At 36.6% G+C, this 13,690-nt stretch overlaps 1 protein-coding gene across 7 annotated transcripts in view; it reads left to right on the forward strand.

Moving 5' to 3' along the window:
* The first annotated feature begins 13,139 nt into the window (after positions 1–13,139).
* WWP1 (WW domain containing E3 ubiquitin protein ligase 1) overlaps positions 13,140–13,690 on the forward strand; it is a 142,059-nt gene continuing 141,508 nt past the window's right edge. For 4 of the 7 annotated variants that reach the window (XM_043601311.1, XM_043601306.1, XM_043601312.1 and 1 more), the window contains exon 1: positions 13,140–13,538. The gene's annotated coding sequence lies outside the window, so the exon portion shown is untranslated. The remainder of the gene's footprint in view (positions 13,539–13,690) is intronic. The other 3 variants (XM_043601307.1, XM_043601308.1, XM_043601310.1) reach the window with 3 other exon arrangements.

A 13,690-nucleotide genomic window follows, 5' to 3' on the forward strand; every position in this document is an offset into this window, starting at 1 on the left:
TTCATTTGATTCATGCTTGTGCCTTACCAGTTGTTAAACGTTTGGTACATTAGCGCTGTTTATAGATATTAAACCATATCCTATAGCTATAGTAATTAAAAGTGTGATACCAATGGTTGCAAAAATAGAAAGATAGATAAAAGGAAGAGAGTATATGGCGCAGAAATAGATTATTGTTTAGTGGAATGAAAAAAAAAACCAACCCTAATTTTAACATTTTCTCTTGGGAAAAAAAATCCTTGTGTTGAGAAAGATATCAATGTATTGCAGTAGGGTAAAAGATGAGACCCTAGGGGCATACGTTGGAAGAAGATAATGTAACAAAGAGATAGAAAAACTACTCTGCCCAAAAAATAAAAAGTGACAAATTTGATGAAAAGAGAGTGAATAGAGGAGAAAATCATCATGCTTGTAGAAAGGTGGTCAATGAGAAACTCCTGGCTATAGATTGGCTGCAGACTTTTTGAGAGCAGAGACTTTTTAAGATAAATTTTAAATTGTTTTCATTGGTACATGAAAATCCCCTTTGTCTCCCTTTAACTGTCAGTGAAGAATGCTACATGAGTGAGGTTTTCTTTTTCTGAGGGGTGGGATGTTGTATACATGTGTTTGTATGTGTCTTGAAATTCATGTCTAGTGTGAAGCAGACAAGAGACCAGCCATGTAGGATGAGATGTGTGTAAAAGCATAAGTTAATTGGTATCTGATTCATAAAGCAAGAAGAGATCATGTGAAAATATTCCCTTGGGGATTCAGAGAATTTGGGAGTGAGATTGGACTTCTCATAGAATGTTGACTAAGGGGTTGGAAACAATTTTATTTAAATATCAAAGGGTGAGCCAGCCTCAATTGACAACTGGGTTAATTCAGCCTATGATAATAATAATTTTTAAAGGTGGCATTATGAATCAGTGGGAAAAGACAGCATAAGTGAAAGAAAGAACACACCTTTCTTTATAGGTTTAGCAAGGGAGGGATAAAGTTTTACCTTAGAGTTTAATCAGATGGTAACTTTGTATAGTCAAAGGATCATCCATTAAGAGTAACATATCTTAGAACTTACTCTATGCTAGGCTCTGTCTTAGGCAATGGGGATATAGTAGTGAACATAGCAGACAAAACATCTGCTCTTAAAAACTTTTCATTCTAGAGGTTGGAGACAGCCATTTTTAAAGTGAAGTATATACCATTTAGTGGTGGGTTATTTTTGGTCCACTGAAAAATATACTTTGAAAGCAGAGAAAATGAATGAGAAAATATACATGGTCAGCAAAATGATATGAAAAGCTACCTCAAGGTAGCAAGGGAGATGGCCTTGAAATTATGGAGTAATTAATTTATGTTTTAGAAGAAGGGTCGGCAAACTTATTCTGTAAAGGGCTAGATAATAAATATTTTGGGGTTTGTATATCATACAGTCTATGTTGAAACTACTCACCTCTGCCATTGTAGCTCAAAGGTAGCCATAGACACTACAAAAGTGAATAAGCATGTGCCTGTCTTGATATAGAACTTCATTTACAAAAATGCATGTCAGTTTGCAGACCATAGTTTACCAACTCCACCTCTAGAGTTAGGCTGCCTGTAGTCAAGTTTGACTTCATCTGGTACTGGATATAAGATTTTGTACAAATTACTCAAATTCTCTAAACCTCATACTACATATGAGGAACATGAGATAATGCATATAAGTTGGTTTTTTTTTTTCCACTGTTGTTGGCTCACAATAAATTCTCAAAAAGTGTTAGCCACTGTTACTAAATTAATGTTTTAGTTATGTATTTACAGCCTTGATAATAAATTTTGTCCTTGATGAGTGCATGTGTGTATACATGTGTTTATATGTGTATTCATGCATACATGGAAATGAGTGTTTGTGTGAGACTGATCTAATAACCACTTCCTGGGTTATAAAAAGATTTAAAGTGTGTAAATCACACTGGTGAAATGACCATCCAAAGTGAAGGTATTGGAGTTTTCATGGCCACAGTTGACTGAGTACCAAGCTCATATCACCTTCTGAGACAATTCTACTGGATTTGGAAGACCAAAAACTAACATGGATGGAACTTCAGGAGTGCCAGGACATTACTGTGGACTGAACAATTTATGCTTGGGAATTTAATGCTTCAGGAGTAGTAGTAGGGAAAGACTGAATGGATACTAAGGTGAAATTAACCCTCTGAGTTGAAGAGATAGAAAATATAGCTCGGAAAGATTACTGGGCTTTGTGGAGTAGAGAAGTGGAGAGGAGAAAGCGATATTTCTTTCATGAAGAAAGAGATATTGAATTCTGCATAGCAGCCCCCTTGAGACTGCTATTGAATACAATTGACACATGCATAAGGTGAAACTCTCCAAGGCTGGACAAAAGATGGATCAGGGAGCTATAAAGTGAATATTTCTCAAAGCTCACAAACAGCTTGGAGATGTTTGAGTTTTGCCAGCCAGATTGTGTGAGCCTTATTGAATACCCAGAGTACAATCTACTCTAAATCAGCCCATTAAAAAAAGCTTGAAAACAAGATTCAAAAGAATCTAGCTGATTACCAAGTAACTTAGCTAATATATGAAAGTTTCAAAGTTTAGCATTCTTAGAAAACAAGCCAGTACTCAGCAAGCATAACTGACAATGTCCAGCATGCAATAAAAAATTTCCAGACATGCAAAGGAGCATAAACATGTTTCTCACACCAAAAGAATAATCTGTCAATAGAAAAAATATGAAATTATATAAATCATGGAATTAACAGACTAGAATGATAAAAGAGTTACTATAAACCTGTTAAAGTATTTAAAGGAAAAATAAATACAATGAAGAAAGAAGACATTTTTTTAAAGTCAAATGTACTTTCTAGAGTTGAAAAATATAATATCTGAAATAAGAAATTTGCTAAATGGTCTTAATAGTAGATAGATATTATAAAAGAAAAGTAAAAATCAAGACAGAGCAATGGAAACCATCCAAACTGAAGTATAAACAGAAAAAAGTCTCCAATTAAATTTAATTAAAGTAATTAAATTAATTAAAATACCAAAAACAAAAAAGCAGTAATTAAACAGTAATTATGTAATATATGTTATATATGTTTAATTACAATATGAGTAATCAGAGTTCTAGAAGGAGGAGAGAGACAGGAGGCAGGAAAAAAGCATTTGAAGAAATAACAACCCAAACTTTCCTAAATATAATAAAGCATATAAACCCACAAATCCAAGAAGCTCAACAAACCTCATGCAGGGTAAATACAGAGCAAATCACATAAAGACACATCATAATTAAATTGCTCAAAACCATTTATAAATAAAAATATTTTTAAAAAAACAATAACAAAAAGGAGCAACCCCCCCCCAACAATAAAAAGGTGTATTACTACAGAGAAACAAAAAGTTTAAATTATTTCAGATTTTTCATCAGAAACTGAAAGCCAGAGGACAAAGCACATCTTTAAAAAACAGTAGGGGAAAAAAAGCAATCCAAGTAGAATTCTTTACCCAGCAAAAAATCCTTAAAAAATGAAAGTGAAATAAAATTTTTTTCGACAAATAAAATCTGAGGTAATTATTGGCAGAATTTTACTACAAGAAATATTAAAAGAAGACTTTCAGGCTTAAGGAAATTGAAATCAATTTGTAATCCAGATCCACACAAAGAAATGGATATCACTGGAAATATACATATGTGGGTAAATATAAAACTTTTTATTTTTTAAGAAAAAAGTTTCTTTAAAAATTTTTCAATATTTATTTATTTTTGAGAGAAAGAGAGTGTGAGCACAAGTAGGGGAGGGGCAAAGAGAGAGGGAGACACAGAATCTGAAGCAGGCTCTAGGTTCTGAGCCATCAGCATAGAGTCCAACATGGGGCTCAAACTCATGAATCATGAGATCATGACCTGAGCCAAAGTCAGACACTTCACTGAGCCACCCAGGCACCCTAAGGAAAATGATTCTTTAAAGTAAAAATGCTAATAGGGGCGCCTGGGTGGCGCAGTCGGTTAAGCGTCCGACTTTAGCCAGGTCACGATCTCGCGGACCGTGAGTTCGAGCCCCACGTCAGGCTCTGGGCTGATGGCTCAGAGCCTGTTTCCGATTCTGTGTCTCCCTCTCTCTCTGGCCCTCCCCCATTCATGCTCTGTCTCTCTCTGTCCCAAAAATAAATAAATGTTGAAAAAAAAAATTAAAAAAAAAATAAAGTAAAAATGCTAATAATGTATTTTTAGAGGATATAACATGCAGAGCTTAAACTTATGACAACAATAGCACTTAGAAAAAGAAGGGAGAAATGGAAGTATATTGCCATAAGGTTCTTACATTAAATATGAAGCAGTATAATATTATTTGGACTTAAACTGTGTAAGTTAAAGATGTATTCTATAAGCCTTAAAACAAACACTAAAAAACAACTTAGAGCTATAACTAATAAGTCAGTAGTGGAGATAAAATGAAACATTAAAAAATACTCATCTAATCCAATGTAATGCAGATAAAGAAGGGAAAGAAGCAAGAAGAGATGGTGCAAAAATAAAGAAAATTTAAAAGACCAATAAATGTAAAGCTCATTGTTTCAAAATCATTAAATTTAAATTGTCTAAACACTCCAATTAAAAGGCAGAGATTGTCCCAACTAGATTAAAAAAAAAAAAAAATCAAGTTTCAACCAATGCTGTCTACAACAAAACTACTTTGAAATATAAAGATACAGATACATAAAGGTAAAATATGGAAAAAGGTACTACATAAACACTCATCATAAAAAAGCTGGAGTGGGTAAATTAATATTATCATTAACTCAAAACAAATAAGACTAACAGATTAAGAGGGAAATTTTGTAATAAAGAAGATAAAACAATCCTAAACGTATACACACCTAATAATAGACCTTCAAAATTCATGAATGAATTGCTGACAGAACACAAAGGCAAAAATGGTACATCTACAATTACAGTTAGAGTCTTCAATATTCCTCTTAGTAATTGATAGAGCAAGTAGATGAAATTCACTAAAGCTACAGAATGCTTGAAAAATACTATCATTCAAATTGACCTAATAACCATCTATAGAACAATTTTCATTCTTCCCCACAACAGCAGAAAATACACTATTCATGTCCGAATGAAAAATTCACCTAGAAGCTGGGGGCTGAAAAAGCATCAATAATTTTAAAAGATAGACATAATAGAGTATGTTCTCTGACCATAATGGAATTAAATTAGAAAACAATAACAGAAAGATATCTGGTAAGTTCCCAAATATTTAAAAATTATGCAACATACCTTCTAATACCTCATGGGCCAAAGAAGAAATCACATAAAATATCAGAAAATACCTAGGACTAATGAAAATAAACTATATAAAAATGTTGAGGATTAAGCTAAAGCAGTACTCAGAAGGAAATTTATGCTCCAAATGCTTATACTAGAAAAGAAGTAAGGTCCTGTGATGCCTGGCTGGCTCAGGCAGAAGAACATGCAACTCTTGATCTCAGGGTTGTGAGTTTGAGCCCCATGTTGGGGATAGAGATTACTAAAATAATAAATAAATACTTTAAAAAAAAAGGTAAGATCCCAAAGAATAATGTACACTTTCACTTTCAGGAACTAGAAAAGAAAGAGGAAACAAACCCAAAATAAGTCTAAATATGGCAATAATAAAGATGAAAGCTAAAGTAAATGAAACAGAAAATGGACAAATTAATGAAACCAAAGCTTCTGCTTTGAAGAGATGAGTCAAACTGGAGGACATTTATTAAACTGATGAAGTGAAAAAGACAGATAAGACATCACTATAATCCTACAAATATTAAAGAATAATAAGGGAATCTTATGGACAATTTTAGGCCAATAAATCAGACAACCTAAATGAAATAGAAAAACATTTTGAAAAACACAAATTGCCAAAACCAGCACAAGAAGATATGAAAAATTGAATTGTATTTTATCTACAAATAAAATTAAATTCATAATTTAAACTCTCACAAAAAGAAAACTCCTGCCCTAGATAGCTTCACTGGTAAAATCTTTCAAACATTTAAGAAATAAATAATAAACATCTTATACAACTTTTTAAAAACAATTTTTCAATGTTTATTTATTTTTGAGAGAGAGAGAGATAGAGAGAGAGAGAGAGAGAGAGAGAGAGAGAGAGGGCATGAGCAGGAGAGAGACAAAGAGAGAGGGAGACACAGAATCTGAAGCAGGCTCCAGGCTGTGAGCTGTCAGCACAGCTCAAACCCACAAACCATGAGATCATTACCTGAGCCAAAGTCAGATGCTTAACCAACTAAGCTACCCAGACACCCCTTATACAACTTCTTACAAAAGTAGATAAAGAGGTTACAGTTCCAAGCTTATTTTATTAGGCCAGCCTTACTGTGATAACAAACCCAGACAGAGACATTATAAACAAACAAACAAAACTACACCAATATCCTTAATGAACTTAAGTTCTTTAAAATCTCTTAAAATTAGCAAATAGAACCTAGCAACATATAAGATGTCTAATACACCATGGTAAAAAATGGTTTATTTCAAGAATGTAAGGTTTGTTTAACATTTGAAAATCAATCCGTTTAACCCACTGTATCAGGATGAATTCATATCAAGATGAACCCATCAAAAGCTCATCTCAATGGATGCTCCCTCCTACAGCATTTGATAAAATTTAACATTCATTCATGATAAGAACTCTCAGCAAACTAGGAAAGAAGGGAACTTCCTCAACCTGGTAAAGGGCACACATGAAAAAAAAAATGTATGTATAACATATTACTTAATGGTAAAACTCTGAATAATTTCCTTAAAATCAGGAGCAAGGCAAGGATGTCCTTTCTTACCACTTCTGTTCAGCACTGTCCTGGATGTGTTAGTGCAATAAAGCAAGAAAAGGAAATAAAAGCATACAGAATGAAAAGGGAAAAAATAAAAGTCTTTATTTGCAAAGGCATGAATGTGTACATGAAAACTCTCAAGAAATCTGTAAAGTATTAGTAGAACCAATAAATTCATTAGCAAAAGTTTCACAGTACAAGGCCAATATTCAAATCAATTTAAAAATACTATCAATGAGCTATTAGAAAATGAAATTTAAAACATCATTTATAATAGCATCAAAAGCATGAAATATTTAAGGATAAGTATATGGATTATCAACACTATAAGAAATACAAAATATTGCTAACAGAATTTACAGGCCATCTAAATAAACTGAAATCTATGCCTGGGATTGGAGGATGAAATACTACCAACAGGTCAATCTTCCTAAATTGATCTACATACTCACTATTCCAAGCAAACCCCTGTAGGTATGTTCTAAAAAAAATAAAAATTAATGAGTTACTTCTCAGATTTATATGGAGATGCAAACAATCTGGAAGAGTCAAACTTATTGTGAGAAAAAAGAACAAACTCAGAATATTTATGTTGCTGATTTTCAAGTCTTTCTAAAGTTACAGTGATCAGTACAGTGTGATACTTTCATAAAGATAGACATATAGTTAAATGAAACAGAATAGGAGTCCTGAAATAGACATTGAGTTTTTACTAAAGTTGCCAAAGTAATTCAATGGGGGAAAGAATTGTCTTTTCAACAAATGGTGTTGAAACAACTGCATATATTTGGGAAAAAATTAACATTGACTCTTTCCTCACAACATATCCAAAAATTAATCATAAATGTATTATAGATCAAAATATGAAAGCTAAAAGTATAAAATTTAAGAAGAAAGCATATTAAAAATCTTCATTATCCTAGAGTAGGTAAAATTTCTAAAATATGTCATAGAAAGTGTAAGTCACAAAACAAACAATTGATAAATTGAACTTCATCAAAAACTGTTCTTTAAAAGACATTGTTAAAAAATTAAAATGCAAGTTTGTCTGTTGTGTAAAAAAATTCTTCAAGACATAGTGGTTGTAAACAAAAATAAACATTCATTATCTCTCACAGTTTTTGTAGATCAAAAATTTGTGGCTTGTGTGGCTGACCATATTGCAGTCATCTTAAAGTTTGTCAGAGGCTGGAGGATCCACTTCTAAGGTACCACCCATGGCTGGCAAGTTGCTGTTACCTGTTTATCGACAGGTCTCAGTTCCACTCTCTATGGGTCTTTCTAAAGACTGAGTTTCTCTAGAACAAGCACTATAAGAGGGCAAGATGGATGCTGCAATCTCTTTTATAACCTAGCCTCAGATGTCACATACCATCATTTCGACAATTTCCTCTTGGTCACACAGGTCAGCTATATAGGGGAAGGGACTCTATAAGAGTGTTGATACAGGGAGGCCAGGATCAATGGGGTCCATCTTGGATGGGCATATAGTTTACAGATGTCTATATATATGGTTTGGCCACCACAGTAAGCCACAATCTGTGACAAAAGATTTTATACATATACATATCTCACAATCTAGAACATATATAGAATAGATAAAAACAATTTGAAATGGAGAAAAGATTTGAACAGACACTTCACAAAAGAAAATATACAAATGATCTATAAGCAAATGAAAAGATGCTCAACATCATTAGTTATCAGTGAAATATGAGAGAAAATACAATGACTCACCAATACACATCTACCAGAATGGCTAAGATCAGAAAGGACTGACATTACCAAGTGTTGGAGAGGAAATGGAACAACTGGAACATACATTGCTGGTGAGAACGTAAAATAGTACAACCACTTGGAAAAGCAGGTTGGCAATTTCTTATAAGGTTAAATATAAACTTACCATACAGCTCAGCAATTCCACTCCTAGCCATTATTTACCCAAGAAAAATAAAAACATGTGTCAACACAAAGATTTTTAGCCACATATTCAAGGAATCTTTAGTCATAATAGCCAAACACTGGAAATAAACAAAATATCCATGGTAATAGAACAAAAATTTGGCAAATCTATAGAATAGAATAGTAGTGAACAGTAAAGTAGAAGAAACATTGCTACACACAACATGAATGAATCTCTAAAATATTTTGAACTAAAGAAGCCAGACACAAAAAAGTATATAGTGAATGATTCCATATATACCAAATCCTTGAAAAAGTAAAATTATTATCCAGTGACAGAAAGCAGATTGGTGGTTGTTAAGGATCAGGGATAAAATAAGGTGAAGCAGCACCCAAATGAGCAAAGGATATGAAGCAAACCCACCTCTTTCACAAGTACACATGAAAGATGGGAATTTTAAGGGGCAGGGAAAACAAGTTAGTGCAAGGTTTCTCACTTTGGGCACTATATTGTCATTTGACTCATACTTCTTTGTTGCTGCGGTGTGTGCGCGCATGTGTATGTGTGTGTGTATGTGTGTGTGTACTGTCTTGTGCACCAAAAGGTATTTAGCAGTCTCTGGTCTCTCCCCACAAGATGCCAAAAAAATTTCTCACCCTATCCCCTCCACCAGTTGTGATAATCGAAAAGGTCTCATAACATTGCCAAATGAACCTGGGATGCAAAGTTCCCCACTTGAAAACCACTGGGTTAGTGTATTTGTTATCTATTGCTGTGTAACAAATTATCCCTCGAATTTGGTGCTTCAGAACAATAAGCATTTATTATCTCACAGTTACTATGGGTTGGGTATTTGAGAGTGACTTAGTTGGGGGATCTGACTCAACTTTTCTAATGAGGTTGAAATCAAGATGTTTGCATCATCTAAATGCCTGACTGTGGCTGGAGAAACTGCTTCCAAGATGATTTAATCACATGGAGATTGGCAGGAGGCTCAGATCCTTGCTGGGTTTTGGCAGGATATTCTATTCCTTGCTGTGTGGGCATCTGATAAGGTTACCTGACATGTCCTCACGACATGGTGATTGCCTTTCCCAGAGCAAGTGAACTGACAGGGAGTAGGGAGCAGTCATAATACCTTTTTAAGACCTACTCTTGGAACTACCTGTCACTTCTGCTGTATTGTATCCATTAGAAGCAAATCACTGAGTACAACTCATATTCACTTGGAAGTTAATAAGTCTCTACTTTTTAAATTTTTTTTAATGTTTATTTATTTTTGAGGGGGCGGGGTGGGCAGAGAGAGAGGGAGACACAGAATCCAAAGCAGGCTCCAGGCTCTGAGCTATCAACACAGAGCCTGGCATGGGGCCTGAACTCACAAGCTGCAAGATCATGACCTGAGCTGAAGTTGGATGCTTAACCGACTGTGCTACCCAGGCGCACTGAGTCTCTACTTTATAAAGGCAGTCATATCAATAAATTTGTGGGCATATTTTAAAATAATAATGGTTGGAGAAGGATTCTTTTACAAACAAGCTGGGGAAGATCACAGAGAAAATAAAAAATAGATCATCATTCCATAATACATCTGAAAGGATTAAATTATTTAATGAAAAAACTGAAATTATCAAACAAGTAGAAAAATATAAAGATAGATGAATGATATGATCTAAGGATGAGAAAGGACTTGTGAAGCAACAAATAATAGAACAAAACAAATATGGAAAAGGTCAATCGTTTTATCTGGGATCAATATCTGCATACATATAAGTTGCCTTTTTGTGAATACCCCAGTAAGAAAATGAACAATGGACTAACAGTAGGATACATATTTACACATATGAAAATATACTGTCATGACTTTGGCACAGTGAAGGACAATCATATACTCTCAAGCAGTGCTTTGGGAAAATTGATAACAATGTAACAACAGTAATTTATTGATTATGTGCCACAAAATTTTAGGTATTTAATGTGTAGCAATTCATTTGCTTTTTACTACATCACATAGCATTATACCAATTTTCTGGTTAAGGCACTGTCAGATGAAGGAATTTGGCCAAATCTCATAGTTTGTAGGTGGCAGCAAAATTGACTTATCCAACTGTCAGTAGGCATGGTGCCTCAGGATTGCCATACTTTAGGGGCCCATAAAAATGTTTTATTTTCTTTTAAAATCAGAAAGGAAAAAAATGAATGGTTAGGTTGAATAAAATGTTTTAATGTATAATATTAATGTTATTAATATGTTTGTCATTATATCAATGTAGTTATGAATGTAATTTTTGACATTGCTTTATGGAGGAAGAGGTCCAAAAGACCCATGGAAGTCTGAATGTAGCCTTCCTGGGTGGCAGAAATGCATTTTGATCCCAGGCAATGTGACACCCAAGCCTATGTTCTTTCTGGAAGGCAACTTGCCAATGTGTTTCAAAAGGGCTAAAAGTGTTCACACATCTGATTACTTTTAAGGGTTTAAACTAAGAGTAAGTAATTTATTTAAAAATTTATTTATTTATTTATTTAAAAGACAATGATTTATTTAAAAAATTTTTTTAATGTTTATTTTTGAAAGAGACAGAACGTGAGTAGGGGAGGGCAGAAAGACAGGAGACACAGAATCTGAAGCAGGCTCCAGGCTCTGAGCTGTCAGCACAGAGCCCTACATGGGGGTCAAACTCACAAACTGTGAGATCATGACCTGAGCTGAAGTTGGACACTTAATCAACTGAGGCACCCAGGTGCCCTAAAGACAATGATTTATAAAAAGATACTTATTTATAATAGTATTCATTTGAAACCAAAGAAATGTTGAATAATGAAAAGCTGGTTCAATATTGGCTGTCAATTTAGGGGCCTAGGTGACTGTTAGGAGCTTCTGAATGGAAGTAAACCAAGGGGAAACTAAGACTCAGGGGAGCTGAACATGAGAGAGTAGAGCAGGAAGTGGAAGGAGGTCTATAGGCATCCTGGAGATGGAGTGCAGATCTCTGCTGAGTATGTGTATATAGTATCAGAGATTGGACTTGTAAGCATGTTCCTGAATTTATTTTTAAAGGGATTAGACAAGCAAAATGGTGAGGAAAAGGTTAGAAGAATCAGTACTCATTACAGTAGAGATCAGTGAACACAATCAGGAAACTCTGAAGATAGAGCTCTGAACCCCAAAGACAGAGGAACCAAGCTTGCAAGAGTAAAGAGGCCTTGAAGATCATGTTAATCTTTCTCTTGAAAGCTCTGAAGAGCCAATGAAAGATTTTAAACAGTGAAGTGTCATGTTCAGATGTATATTTTAGAATAATCATAGTGGATTATTGTACATAGTGGATTACTGTACCCTGGTAGGAATTCAGTGTGTAGAAACTGATGGAATGGAGAGGAAGAGAATGTACACTCATTCAATCAAGAGTTATTCAATCCTACAATTGTTCATGGGGTGTTGATGTTGTTCTTGGTATACAATTCTTTTAAAAGCTTAATTAGGATGGAAGAAGAGAGTGAACTAGAAACAGGTTTTAAAGTCAAGGAAAAATTTACAACAGAAAATACTTAAAACATGATCATGCTGAGGGGGTCACAGAAAGGAGGAGACAGTAAAGAGGTTTGCTTTAGAGAGGAGCAGGGATACTCAGCTTTTTAGACAGAAGGAAAACTAATAAGCTTTGGTGTGGATGTAGGTAATTTGTGGGGTTTGGGTGAGGAAATCAAGCAAAAATTGTAGAAACCCGTGCTCAAAAGCCTTTATAATTTCTTAAGTAGAAGACCAGGTCATCTGGTGAGTAATGTGGTCACCACTGACTTCTATTTGCAGGGTGGCCTTTCTTCTAAATGCAATACACTGTACCAACATCACTCCTCCCGACTAGTTGATTCGTTTGTATAAATGGGAATAATAGACACTTTTCCATGGTATTGCTGTGTGAATTTGTTGCATTGACACACGCACTTGCTTAGTATTGATTTATCTTTGTACTCATACTGGAGTAGGGGGAGTGAATGTTTTGATTACTCATAAAAATAAAGTAAAAGTCTTCCAGTATGATCATCTAATCTGTTAAATGCAATATTTACTCTTGCAATGGGTTCTAAGTCAGATACTGAGGTCAAGGAGTATAATTGCTGTAAAGCATTCAACAAAAGAACGCCAGTGTCCCGAGGACTTAACTTGAGGTCATTCACGGGTTCTGCCCTGAACCGGAAAGTCAGGTCAGCAGCACCTACCTCTAGTTTAGAACAGGCTCTTCCCAAATCTCAGCGGCAGCCCCGCCCCTTCCACAGGTTCGGGCCCCGCCCCCCTCTCCCATTGGCTGGCCCTCTACCTCTTCTCGACCGCTCCAAAGACCCGGAGGAGCGGAGTTTTCCAAAAGCATCATCAGGGCGCCCTCGCTGCGCATGCTCGCGGGAAGCCGGATTCCGCGTCCGGAGTTGGAGGTTTTAGGCGGCCGCGGCGCAGCGCGCTGTGCGGGGCCGGCGGGGAGGCGCGCGCTCGCGGCGCGGCGCCGGCGACGCGAGCACGCGGCGCGCTCTTGAGGAGGGAGGTGTGGGGTCTGCTGGGGGTGGCGCGTGGCCGGGGTGGGGGTGGGGGGAGGGTCGGGTGTCGGCGAGCGCGGCGAGCGGGTTCCCAGTGGCTGCAGGCGGCCTGGGCTGCCGGGGCCGACGCCTGGGTGGCTGTTGCCGCCGCCGCCGCCGCCGCGCCTGCTGCGAGATGGCGATCTTGGGTGCGGAAGGGTGAGGGCGCCCGCCGCTGGAGGAGGCGCCGCTGCTTTGGCCGCCCGACCGCCGGGAGCCGACAGCTTCGCGCCGGGTAAGGACGCTTCGGCAGGGGACTGGGGGTGCGGGCAGGGCGGGGGCGCGGGCCCAGAGCCTTCTCGGCGGTGCCGGTAGCCCGGCACTGGTAGCCCCGGGGCGGGACCCTCTGAGGGGCCGTCGGGGACGGTCCGCGCCGCCCTGGCTGCC

Source organism: Prionailurus bengalensis, chromosome F2 (genome assembly GCF_016509475.1).
Source record: "Prionailurus bengalensis isolate Pbe53 chromosome F2, Fcat_Pben_1.1_paternal_pri, whole genome shotgun sequence".
In the NCBI taxonomy this organism is placed as follows: domain Eukaryota; kingdom Metazoa; phylum Chordata; class Mammalia; order Carnivora; family Felidae; genus Prionailurus; species Prionailurus bengalensis.